The following is a 12530-nucleotide window of genomic DNA, read 5'->3' as shown; positions in this document are numbered from 1 at the left end:
CATGGAGCTTGCTTCTCCCTCCTCCTATGTCTCTGCTTCTCTCTCTCTCTCTATGTCTATCATAAATAAATAAATAAATAAATAAATAAATAAATAAATAAATAAATCTTTAAAATATAAATAAATAAAAAAAAATAAAAGGTCGAGGTCAAGTTATGTAAGGTTAACTGAGAACAGGGCCTGAGCAGAGGATAGGAGTCAACTGCCAACCACCATAAAGCCAAATCTTCATTACTGTGGGCCTTCTTTTTACTGTGTTGTCTTTCTCATCATGATTATCATCAATTAAACTGAAGTGGAATCTTAGGCCAGCATTGTTCACCAGCTTTGACACTTGCCATCTGGAGGGAAATGACAGTGTGCCTATTGCAAAATCAATCTGAAGAAGCAACAGTTAATGCCATGGTCACTATGAAATGCCATAAACATTCCTTAATTTCTCCAAGAACATCATCAGGTAAGTGGACTTTCTATTTCCTAGGCTTGGCTTCCACCCATTTCCCAGAACTGGTAGGGCTGGGAATCTGGAGAAGTCCATTACAAGTTGGAACTCACATGGGTGCGCCAAAGATTTTTTTTCCTGGCTACACTTGACCATCTGTGCCTTCTCTTTCTGTGAGAACACCATATAAAGCCATCCTTACTACGTGGATCATTTCGTTTACTAAATCATGGTTTATTTTTTCCTCAGGATATCACATGCTATTTTGGAGAAGGTTTTCAAAAGGTCTTAAGTGACTTGGCTTGAAATTGGTTTTGTATTAAGGGAAAGAACCGGTGTCCCAGAGTTTCAATCAGCACTTCAACAAACAGGCAACTGACCTCCTGCAGATTGCCCAGAGATTGCCAACAGTAATAATTGGCTATAAGACTTCCAGGTTCATTTCTTCCTGCTGCTTTTCTACATTTTTCCTACCCTACTTTTAATGAAAACAGGACTATGGTTGAGGGTCTTACAGGAAGGGGTTGGGAGAGTGCTGGCATACAGTTAGACCTGTTGCCACATCCCATCTAACTACTGAAGGTATGGTGATGTGAACCATTTGATCTCTTTCCATGGAAGTAATTGTTTTTGAATATTTTATTTATTTATTTGAGAGAGAGTACAAGCAGAGGGAAGGGCAGAGGGAGAAGGAGAAGCAGATTCCCCACTGAGTGGGGAGCCCGGTGCAGGGTTTGATCCCAGTACCCTGAGATCATGACCTGAGCCAAAGACAGATGTTTAACCATATGAGCCACCCAGGCGCCCCTCTTTGCATGGAAATATCTGACGTACCTGGGTTGTCTTTCACAGGAACAGTAAAGAATAATGGTTCTACATCAAAGTCATGGCAACATTGCTTCAAACAACACACTATGTAATTAACATTAAATACTGTTAAATATAATCACATCTCAGTCATATATAATATTGGGGGAATGAGATTTTCTACATAAGTGAATTTTCCAGTAAAGTGAAGCTTCCCCTATCAAGGATCAAGAGATGTTTTTGATAGAATTTAAATGTATTTTACATATTCAACAACCACTTAAATAAGATGCAAGAATCACGATTTGTTTTGTCTTTTCAAGGCCAATGATCATTTGAAGTGCAACACACTGCTGCATGCAATCACTTCACCAAATAGCCCCATTCTGGTTCCTCTAGTCCTTCACAACTCCTTTAAGGAAGACAGGCCCTTGTCTGTCTGGTTATTATCTATCACTCCTTATTACTTCCAGTGGGTCTGTTATCTTGTGCATTCTCACGCTTGTTTCTCCTTTACTGTGTGTAAGAACCTAGACTACAGCACAAAGCTTATGGGAATGAGTGGTATTTTTATATAATAATTCTTAGTCCAAAAGGTCCCAGGTAAGGGCTTAAGAGTCATTTCATACCTCAAATGAGAAGAAAGTAGGGGGCTTGATGATGCAGTTTCCTTGCTAACATGTTTTCCTTCTTCCTTTGTAATTTTTTGGCAAAGTTTGAGAGTCATCTCTAGATAAGTGACTGTGTAGTATTGGATTTTCTAAACATAATCCCCATGTCTCTCATTTATGCATAAATTCTCTTATGCATCTCAGAAAGTTAATTTCTACATATTGCTAGCTTCTCTTTTCCTAAGTTGTGAAAAATCCCTATATGATTATTTTGGTGGGATAAAAAGATCTTTTGGAATGGGATTTTTGGTAGCCATTACCTTTCTTCTTGACCAGGATTCCTGATGTGATTTAACATTCACTTCAGTAGTGCAATTTAGCACAATCAGAAGAGTAAATATCTGTGAAAGAACAGAAATTAGGTAAATCAAATAGCAATGAAAAAATGTAATTTCTTTAGCCAATCACTACATAAATAGACACATGGATTCTTACTTTTATCTCCCTGAGACTGACCCTAATGAAAATCCTAATGGAAATCACTGTAATAAAAATAGCCAAAACATTAAGAATAGGACAAGCAAGCATGACGATGGCTGATAAGCATTTGAACCATCAAGCATCCTTACTAATCCAACCACAAAAATAAGTACTGGCTCATGGGCTAAGTACCCAAAAGAAATCAGGGACCATCTTGTATGGATCAACTAGTATGTGTACCCTAAGGAAAGGAATTCTACAATGATCCTTTAATTCCCCTTATTATTTTTCTTTACTTTTGAGGGAAAGAGAGAGAGCATGTGAAAGCATAGGAGTGTGGGGGGAGGATCAGAGGGCGAGGGAGAGAGAATCCTAAGAAGGCTCCACACACAGAGCCGGATGCAGGGCTCAGCTCAATCTCACGACCTGAGCCTAAATCAAGAGTCAGACGTTTAACCAACTGAGCCCCTCCCCTTATTATTTTTAACAGAATCTACATTTAGTAATGTAAGAAGTTCTCAAGATTGTTTTAAACTCTGGTGTTGTCATACTCATAGTTGGTTGTTTCTAGCAAAAATTGTAAACTCCTCTCCCTCAGTTAGTTTAAAAAAAAAATCATTCTGAAGTGAGGCTTCTAACCTCCTTAATCATCCTCAAACCATCTGTAAGTCCATAAACTAGCAATATATATATATATATATATTGTATATATATATATATATATATACATATATGTTGTCCTATCTCATTCCATAAAGGATTTGGTGTGGTTTATAAAAATAAGTAAAATCAATAAAGATTTTTTTTAAAGTTGAGATAGTCTGAGCAAAAAAAAAAACAAAAAAAAGAACAAGCTAAAAAATCATAAAACCAAGTAATAAGAGTAGTATACAGAAATGGTGTGCTGTTGGCCTCTGTGGTTGGCAGAGCCGGACTAGTATTAGGCTCAAAATTCCCAGAAGTTTAAGAGAGAAACACAAAAGTTGTAAGATTCATAGAGGCCATAAAATAAAAACAGTGGTTTAATAATGAGATAAGTTTTCCCAACAAATCACATAAAAAGGAAATATAATGAAATGTTTGACATCCACAAAAACAAGCCTACAGTAGAGACAACAGTCCATTACATTTGACTGTGCCTTTTACTATTCCTTACTATAAGACAATAGCATGTTACCAAAATGCAATTTGTCAAACTCAATGCTCCAAAGAACTAAAATTTTGATGGTCTGGCTTGATCCAACAGCCAATTTATTATCTAAAGAAGAATGAGCTGCATGGCATTCAGGGGATTTCCCACAAACACAAATTTTTGCAATTAGGCTTCTGAAAGGGTAAAGGATGATTGAAAGTTATATTCTCAAACGCGAATTCCAGGGTACAGATATTCTGTGGAGCAAAATAAAACAGAAAACTGAAGAGCTAACCGAGTTAAACACCCACGTACCTTTAGAGTGGTACTGATAGTGTGCCTTTCAATAATTTCTGAATTCACTTCAAAATATAAGTGGAAAAGATATCAAAGCTCAACAACACAAAGAATGACCACACTCATTTTTAGCTTGAATCTTTTCAAGACAGATACTACCAATTGTTCACTATGGCTCAAGAAAAAGAAAGAAAAAATTCAATAAAACCCCAAAAGAAACATTAATTCAATATTGCTTTCTAGTGAATCCTACAAGACAAGTTCATTCTGGTATTTTTCTAAGATAACCAGCTGAGTGGAATTGTTGAATAAAAAGCCAGTGAATTTTGGAAAACCCCTCCCAAAAAGGGTGACTGGAGTTCGAGTGGCCAGGAAGATTGACTGCACTATTGTTCTCAATTGTCATACTTCTTTGCATCTGCACTCTTTGATACTGTTCTCCCACACTGATTCTGGTCAGGGCCATGTGTCCTACTTTGGCCAAAGGGATAGTAGCAAATTTGACAAAGCGCTTGCTCATTTTGGCTTGCTCTCCTAGAACACTCCATTTCAATGAACAGTAGCCCAGGTCGTCTGCTGGAGGATGAAGTCGTGTGAGACACAGCTAAATTGTTCCATTTGAGGACTCCTCACCCGCCAACTCTCAGCCTACCCACCAGCTGACTATAGATACATTTATAGTCCTTGCCCTAATACAACAAAGCCTGGTCCAGATCAACCAAAGTGCCCAACCAGTCCTATATGTGTGAGAAAGGATAAGTGGTTGTTTCCTTCAAGCCACTAAGCTTTGCAGTGGTTTGCTATTGATAACTGATACAGTAATCACCAACTGCTACAGTGCCTGATTTTGAGCTATTCTTTTATATAGTGTTAGAAAATAGGACCAACAGTTGGTAAAGTCATTTCTAGAGCTTGGTATTATTAGTAGATAATATTTACTGCTTTTAGTCTGAATGGGAATAGGGAGGGATTCAACTAACTCATCCAAAAGTAATATTGAATATTAAGAAATGAGTAAAAAGAAAGGAGGTTTCTAAACATTTCTGTTTTACTCACCTTGAAATAATCATTCAATTGATCTGGAGACTGTTGTTCCAAACCCAGATCTTAACACTGGTGTTAAGATGCAAATTCTATATCAGATTCTGGATTGGGTTTGATGTTGTACAGGTTAGCCTACAACTGATTCCTATCCACAGAGCCAAATACTGAATAAAGATTAATAAAAGATGTGAGTGATCTTATCTTGTTCTTGAAAGATTTCTACATAAAATATACAGAAAGAAAAAAATAATCTGCTGTGAAACAGACTTGCCAAAAACTTGTTCCTTCCATAGAATATTGATCTGAGAAACCCAGACTTGTAATTTGTCATGGGAAACTAAGCTAAAATGTGTTTTTAAAGAACCTGTAATCTGATAAATCCAGAATTAGAAAGGAGTAGATGATTTACATTTTTTTTAAAAGATTGGGGGCAGGGAGCAAGATATACTATATAGTTTGTCCATCAGAACAAAGTTAGAAAGTCAATCACCAGCAGACCATAAACTATTTTAATAACAGAAAATCTTCATCAGAGAACTTATTTCATTTGACCTTTTAAATCAGTAAGACTATAAAAGGAAATGTTTTTTGCATACACTAGAAAGCAGAAATTTATCTCAAATTATAAATTTGAGGAAAGGGAAAGGGTCTCATATTGTTTGCTATTGGGGCTTCTTAAATCCTCATCGCCAGGTTCATCTCAGAATCTTTCCTGACTCTCAGCTCTATCTGCCAGGTTGAGGACAGCCACAAGAAATTAAGTTTAAAAGATTTTTTTTTTAAATCCAGAGTAAAAAATGGATTTGGCAAGATCCTAAATAACTTCTGAATTTCATTTCCTATGTTAGCTCACAAGGTTGGCCATGAGTGCTTTTAGCTTTCTAAAAATCATACACACAGGAATTTCTCAGTCGACATCCATGTAGGGAAGAGAAACCAGTCTAGGTATTATAAACAGAAAGACTTTAATATGAGGAACCAGATGATTGAAACATTCGTGATAGGATGGAGTGACGAGCTCTCAGATGGGGCTCCAGGAATAAACCCTAGATATCACAAAATTAACCCAGGAGCTATACCTTCTAAATGATAGGATAGTTGGAAATCAGGAAACACCACTGGACAGTCTGAGATCAGGAGCACACCACCACTGTTCTGACGCAGAGAGCAAGAAGCCAGGATAAGGAAGCTGTCTCCCTGCCACACATTTTGCATGGAGACTATGGAATTAGGATTCAAAAATTCATCCTGTCATGACTCTGTCTACTGGAGGGCACACCAAAGCCTCATGAAAATCAACCAGGTCTCCTTACCACCTTCCAGCACTCACACACATATATCTAACTGCTGGAGACTCATTTATACCCAGCAATGTGACCATGAGGGAATCTGAAGTATAGCTTGGGCTTCCTGGCAACACAGGTCAACACAAGGGGGCCAGTCTCACACGTCCATCAGAGGAGCTATGGCAGGAACTCCCTAGTTTTTCTAAAAGAGGGACTGATGAGCACAGTTTTAGTGTATCAGCAACAGGATTATTCATTAAAGCAGAAGGGAAACTTGTCTCTCAGTCCCGTGAGACAGAGATGTCATCAGTCTCCAGAGGCATCATCAATGGAATCTAGACGTGTCCTGCTCCATTTCCCCTCTCTTATCCCCCTAACTTAACCAGCTCAACCCTGGCTGGGCACAAATCAGCACAGAGGCAACTAAGCCAACATTTAAAGTAACGGGAAATGATCACGTTCATACAGTCAAGAGCTCTATTCTCAGAAAGATTAATAATCAGGGAGTGATTAACTATAACACGTTTCATTTCTTTTTACTTTTGCTTTAATCCAGAAAGACTTCAAGGGAGCTGTTCACTACAGTATTACCTTGGACAGATTGGCTGGACTCTTAAGGAACCTCTGAATGTGGGTCACATGCACAGCCTATTTTGGAACAAAAGAGCCATAAGGCATTCCTTACACTAAAGTTACAGATGATCCTGGCCCCCAGTCACCGTTAAGTATGCCAGCAATTCTTGCTTTGGCTACAGCAGCCATAGAGGCTTATAGTATCCTTGATTTGAGAATTTAGCAGAACCTGGGGGCTTTTTGGTTCAGCAATTAACTGAATCAGCCAGATGTTCTCTTTTGGGATGTTTAAATATGAAACACAGAGAGACCCATCTTAGGGGGACAGGGAAGCTAAGATACACATAGAGAAAAGGAAAGAAGCTGAAGATAAGATGGAGAGAGAAGAAAAAGAGATCAACAGTTGAAAGAGGTGAAGGGAAGCAGATGCCACCTTGGTAGAAGCTATTGAAACAGAGATAAACTTAGTATAAAAATAGTAACTCAGAGACACTCAACCTGTAGCAGTATACACAAAAAGTCATCTGGCCCTAGGACAGATGTGCAATTTCTTACTTTTTTTGTAATCCTTAATAACTCACACCCTCTAAAGTGATTTCCTTTCCTTGCAGTCTCGAGGAGCCTGATTCATGTAACACTGCTCCCAGAGTAGAGAGAACTGGCCTTTCCAGGTTTGTGTCCTGTATTACTATTTAGAATGAGCAGCCCCTGTTTGCAAAGGAAGTTAGTGGGAAATTTACCATTCAACATCTCCTTGGGGGCCCCAGAGAAATGGCTCATGGGAAATTAAATCGGTCTTTTGATGTTTGGAGTTTGGAGGAATGTTTCCATCTGTTCTTTAACAGACCAGGTGTTTAAATGGTTCTTCCTGCTAGGGGGTTCATAGTAGAATAAGTGAAAGTCCAAAAATGACAGAAATGTGGCTCAACATCTGGAAGACAGTGGCAAGTCTGCTAAAGGCAAATATGTGCATCGAGGTGAAGCTTGTCTGATTTATCAAAGAAATTAATCAGGACCAAAAAGAAGTTCCTATAAGAATGGAGAATGCTTTGACATTAATGCTCCAAAACTCATATGTCGAAGCCCTAGTCCCCAATGTAACTATATTTGGAGATAGGCCTATGAGGAATAATTAGGGTGAAATAAGATCAAAGGGTGGTGCCTTGATACAATACAACTGATGCCCTTATAAGGAAGTGACATTAGGGATCCCTGGGTGGCGCAGCGGTTTAGCGCCTGCCTTTGGCCCAGGGCGCGATCCTGGAGACCCGGGATCGAATCCCACGTCGGGCTCCCGGTGCATGGAGCCTGCTTCTCCCTCTGCCTATGTCTCTGCCTCTCTCTCTCTCTTTCTGTGTGACTATCATAAATAAACAAAAATTTAAAAAAAAGAAAGTGACATTAGAGATCTTGCACAAAGCAGGATGGCAGTCACCTATAAGCCAAGAAAGAAGCCTCAGAATAAAATAGAATATTTTGTTATGGCAGCCTGAACTAAGGAAGCTTGGTAGCCGTCATCCTTCTGCCTCCTGTAAGTTTGAAAAACATGAGCATAACTAGTGCTTCCTTACCTCTATGGAAGTCTTTTCTTCTGTAACTAAGAAAAGAGGAACCTAACCTTGAATTTAAGGCCTTCTTCAGTAAAATGATCAATATGGACAGAATACATATAGTAAGTTTACTTGAAATTTTTAAAATAAGGCCTTCAGTTCATAACTATGCCACATGCTTATAGAGGAATTCTATTCACTGGAAGGGAAACAACGGCCAGCTAAACAAACAAAAATGGAGAAGACATATTGGTCATGGTGTGGGGATTGATGTCAGTAAGAGCTGTATCCGCCTGTGTCAGCTTAGGGATCAATCCAGCTCCCTCTGTTGATTCCCAACATGACTGCCCCCCACCAGTATTTGGATCAAAGGAAACGTACAGGCTCTCTGGACTAATATACCACTCCTGATGCTGAGCTCCCAGGAGATTTAATCATCTAGAGATGATCCTCTTTGACTGTCACTAGGCAAAGTGTCAGGAGTGACAACTAAAACCACCTAAATCCACACAGCATCATGCCCACATTAGCATGACTTTACTAGTCCAATGTCTTCATCAACACAACTAGGAAACACTGACCCAGAAAGAGAAAAACTGCAAATAATTTTATTGTTCATTCCAAGAAGTTTCTGAAAGATCCTCCAACTCTTCAACAGAAAGCATCCAATGACAGTTTATACTTCAAGGTTCTTTGAATGCCTTGCCTCAAATCCTTTTCCTGTTGTGCTCATCAATCCTATATCAGGATCCTTATTCAAACTGACCCAGGCTCCTGCATTGAAAGACCTTCACCACCTGGACTTCAAAAACTCATAAGTATCCTAACATTGCAACTCCCCCAACGAGCTGTTACTAAGATTCTGTCAAAGAGTACTGTTCCTAACTGTAGTACAAGAAACTCAGCTTTGTCTCATTAATATATTGTCTTGGTGATATTTTTGAAAGCCAGTATTTTATAGACAGGGAAATAGTCAAGGGTAACAAAAGGCTGTAAGAGCTCTCACAACATAGGGCTAGAGAAGTGTTATTTCAGCAGAGTGGGGAAGAATGGTAAGCATTCAAATGATGGAATGGCAAGATGGGCCTCTCTGAGGACCAGGAATCACTGCTGGAGTGAGCCCTCTAAGGATAGCCACAAAGAAAAACAGGGCCAAGAAACGTTAGGGGAATTGTTCTGCCTGCCATGGTGCCATGGCAACATTGCATGTATCCACCTAGACCACTCAGGCAAAGGCAATCCCAAATGAATCAGAGTCTTGGTAGAATGTCTTGTGATCCTCATGGGATACAAGAGGATGGGAGGCCTACAAAAAGTTTCTCCAAGGCCCTTTCTCTCTCACCTCTGTTAAAAAAGTTATTAGAGGAGACAATGTAGGTGATAAAAAACAAACTTCAATTAATGCTTCATGAAGCAGTCACCTTTTGGAGAACTGCAAAATGAAGTGCTACGCAAAAGGCTTGTAGGGGATAGAGAATAAGAAAAACATAAATAGAAAATTTCTGACTGTCTGGGGACACATAGTCAACCTTGTCTGGGGTGACAAGGCTCAGGGTTGGCCTGGCATTTGGGGATTGGCTGGCTGGATATACTGCATTTCTGGTCAGAAGAGTGTTTCCAGAGACACAAAAGTCATCAGTTTCAATTTCAGTTTGCTGCTGTGGCACCCTGGACAGGAATAGTTTCATCTTGGGTCTATAAAATTCAGGACCTCCCTATCCCTACTGGGAAGCTATCATGAGACAGTTTCTAATCATCTCCAGTGTTCAGATGAGGTATGGATCATCTTATTCTACTTCCTGCGGAATAAAGGGGTGGAACATAAAACCAGTTAGTCCTGGTATCCCACAGTGTGCATTGCAATCTGACAGTCCCTCTGGCTTCAGTGTCATTCTTTTTTTTTTTTTCTTTAATTTTATTTATTTATTTGAGAAAGAGCGTGGCAGGGAGGGGTACAGGGAGAAGGAGAAGTAGACTCCCCACTGAGCAGGGAGCCTGATGCCAGGCTTGATCTCAGGACCCCAAGATCTGAGCCAAAGGAAGACACTTAACCAACTGAGCCATCCAGGTGCCCCAGTGTCATTCTTTTTGACATGTGGGACAATGACCCTGAGAAGCTGGCACGTTTGGCTAATCTTTTCATTGTCAATGTCAGTAAGAAATTAATTCTAAAAATGGCTCCTTGTATCTTTATCATCCAAATCAGTCAGGACTTGGCCTTGACCTTCCCTTACCTCATATGTGCTTGATAGAAACTGGTAAAGCTGTGGGATTGACATGGTAGTCTGAGGCTCAGTCTCCTGCAACCTCACCCCCACTCCATAGATAAAAGGTTAGGAATGGTTAGGTTAGGTTAGGTGGTTTAGAGGGAGATTGGCATAAAGTAATGTATGGGGAGGAGGATGCTTCTTTGCATTCCCCAGGTTTTCCCCAGTCCCATAAGTCTGCTGCTTTACTCCTAACTCCCTCTGATTGATCTGGTTTGCTGTGTGACTGACATGCGACCACCTTTCTTGATTGCATGTAATTACCCATTAAAGTCCTCACCCTCTTTTTGCTTCTTCACTGCAATTCAGTGCAAAACAGCAATCATGGACAAGCATGTCTGGGCTTTCACGTTAGGCCATATCCTCCAAAGTCCAGTGATACTCTGAATCCCAGCTTCCTGACTCCCATGGAATTGTTTCCAAAACGGAGAGGGAATACAAGTTTCCCCTAAGCCCGAAAAATTTTATTAATTTTATTATTATTTTATTAAAATTTTATTATTTTATTAAAATTTTATTAAAAATTTTATTAAAAGAAAAATTTTATTAAAATTATTAAATTTTATTAAAATTTTATTATTATTTTATTAAAAAATTTTATTAAAAATTTTATTAAAATAAAAATTTTATTAAAAGAAAAACACATTTAAATTTATAAAGGAAAATCAAGAAATTTTAACCAAAAAGATTTGAGGTAAAATAAGCCAAAACAAAATGAGTCATAAAATCCAAGACCAGGGGTGCCCAGGTGGTCAGACTCCTGATTTCCACTCAGGTCATGATCTCAGGTCCGAGATCAAGTCCCGTGTATCAGGCTCTGTGCTCAGCACAGAGTTTTTTTTTTTTTTTTTTTTTTTTGAGATTTTCTCTCCCTCTCCCTAACCCTTCCACGTGCTCATTTTCTCTCTCTCTCTCAAATAAATAAAATCTTTTTTAAAAATCCAAAATCAAATAAAAAGAATTAAATTTTAATGGAAAAGAGTGAAAAATAAGATACTGTAACATGATGTAAATAATACAAATAGGTGGAAGGGGTAGAAGAAAAGCCAGAAGATTAATAATCCAACAAGAATCAGTAAAAATAAATAAGAATACAAAAAACTTAAAACACACAGATAAGGCAAAAATGTTGAAACAATTCTGAAGCACAGAGGTTAAACCTTTAGGCAACCAAAGAGAAAAAAATAGAAACAATCACAGGAAACAATTGGTGACCTGAGTCCTTATCAAAATTCTGAATTGGCTTAGACATCCCCCAGCCAAGAGTGGAATTCCTTCTGAGTGGGGAGTTGAGGGGGAAGCACCCCCTGTCCTCAAGGCCTTTCAATGCTAGAAGCCATGTTTTCAGTTGGCACCTAACATGAGGGACCTGGGTTCCTAAATCAAAGTAGCAGAAACCTGCAGTCTCCTTGGCCTTTTGCAAGCTCCTGGGAACACTCTTTTGATTGCTTTCTTTTGTTCTCTGGTTTTATAGCACAGATGTCTAGATGGGACAAATAGACACCTCATGTCCCAATTCCTTGGTCTCCTATTCTGGACACTCATTTGGTTAACTACTAGGTCTCTCCACACCCAGTAACAGGTGCTAGTGATACAGCAGCCACCTACCTATTGGTGAGGAAAGATTATAACTAATATTGTCATTATAATTGTGGTAAGTGCTATGAAGGGGAGACACAGAAGCTATTAAAATAACCAAAGGGAAAAGTCTTGAGCCTCATCGAAGCCTTTTTTTTTTTTTTTTAAAGATTTTACTTATTTAACTCATGAGAGACAGAGAGAGGCAGAGGCAGAGGGAGGAGGCTCCTTGAAGAGGAAGGAGCCCTATGCAGGACTGGGTCCCAGGACCTTGGGATCAGGACTTGAGCTGAAGGCAGATGCTTAGTCTCTTAGCCACCCAGGTGTCCCCATGGAATGCTTTCTAATGAAAATGTCTGTTTACTGAAGTGGAATTAATTCAGCCAAGGGCACCTGTGTGGCTCAGTGGTTGAGCATCTATCCTTTGGCTTATGTCGTGATCCCCAGGGGTTCTGGGATTGAG

The 12530-nt window shown here is 39.2% G+C and overlaps 1 protein-coding gene across 1 annotated transcript in view; it reads right to left on the bottom strand.

The window, feature by feature from the left end:
* MAP3K7CL (MAP3K7 C-terminal like) overlaps positions 1 to 12530 on the bottom strand; it is a 93617-nt gene that overhangs the window by 78665 nt on the left and 2422 nt on the right. Inside the window, exon 2 of the mRNA XM_072806688.1 lies at positions 2181 to 2261. The gene's annotated coding sequence lies outside the window, so the exon portion shown is untranslated. The remainder of the gene's footprint in view (positions 1 to 2180; positions 2262 to 12530) is intronic.

Source organism: Canis lupus, chromosome 30 (genome assembly GCF_048164855.1).
Source record: "Canis lupus baileyi chromosome 30, mCanLup2.hap1, whole genome shotgun sequence".
In the NCBI taxonomy this organism is placed as follows: domain Eukaryota; kingdom Metazoa; phylum Chordata; class Mammalia; order Carnivora; family Canidae; genus Canis; species Canis lupus.
The sequence above is the reverse complement of the archived record's forward strand: the minus strand, read 5'-3'. Positions and strand labels throughout refer to the sequence as shown.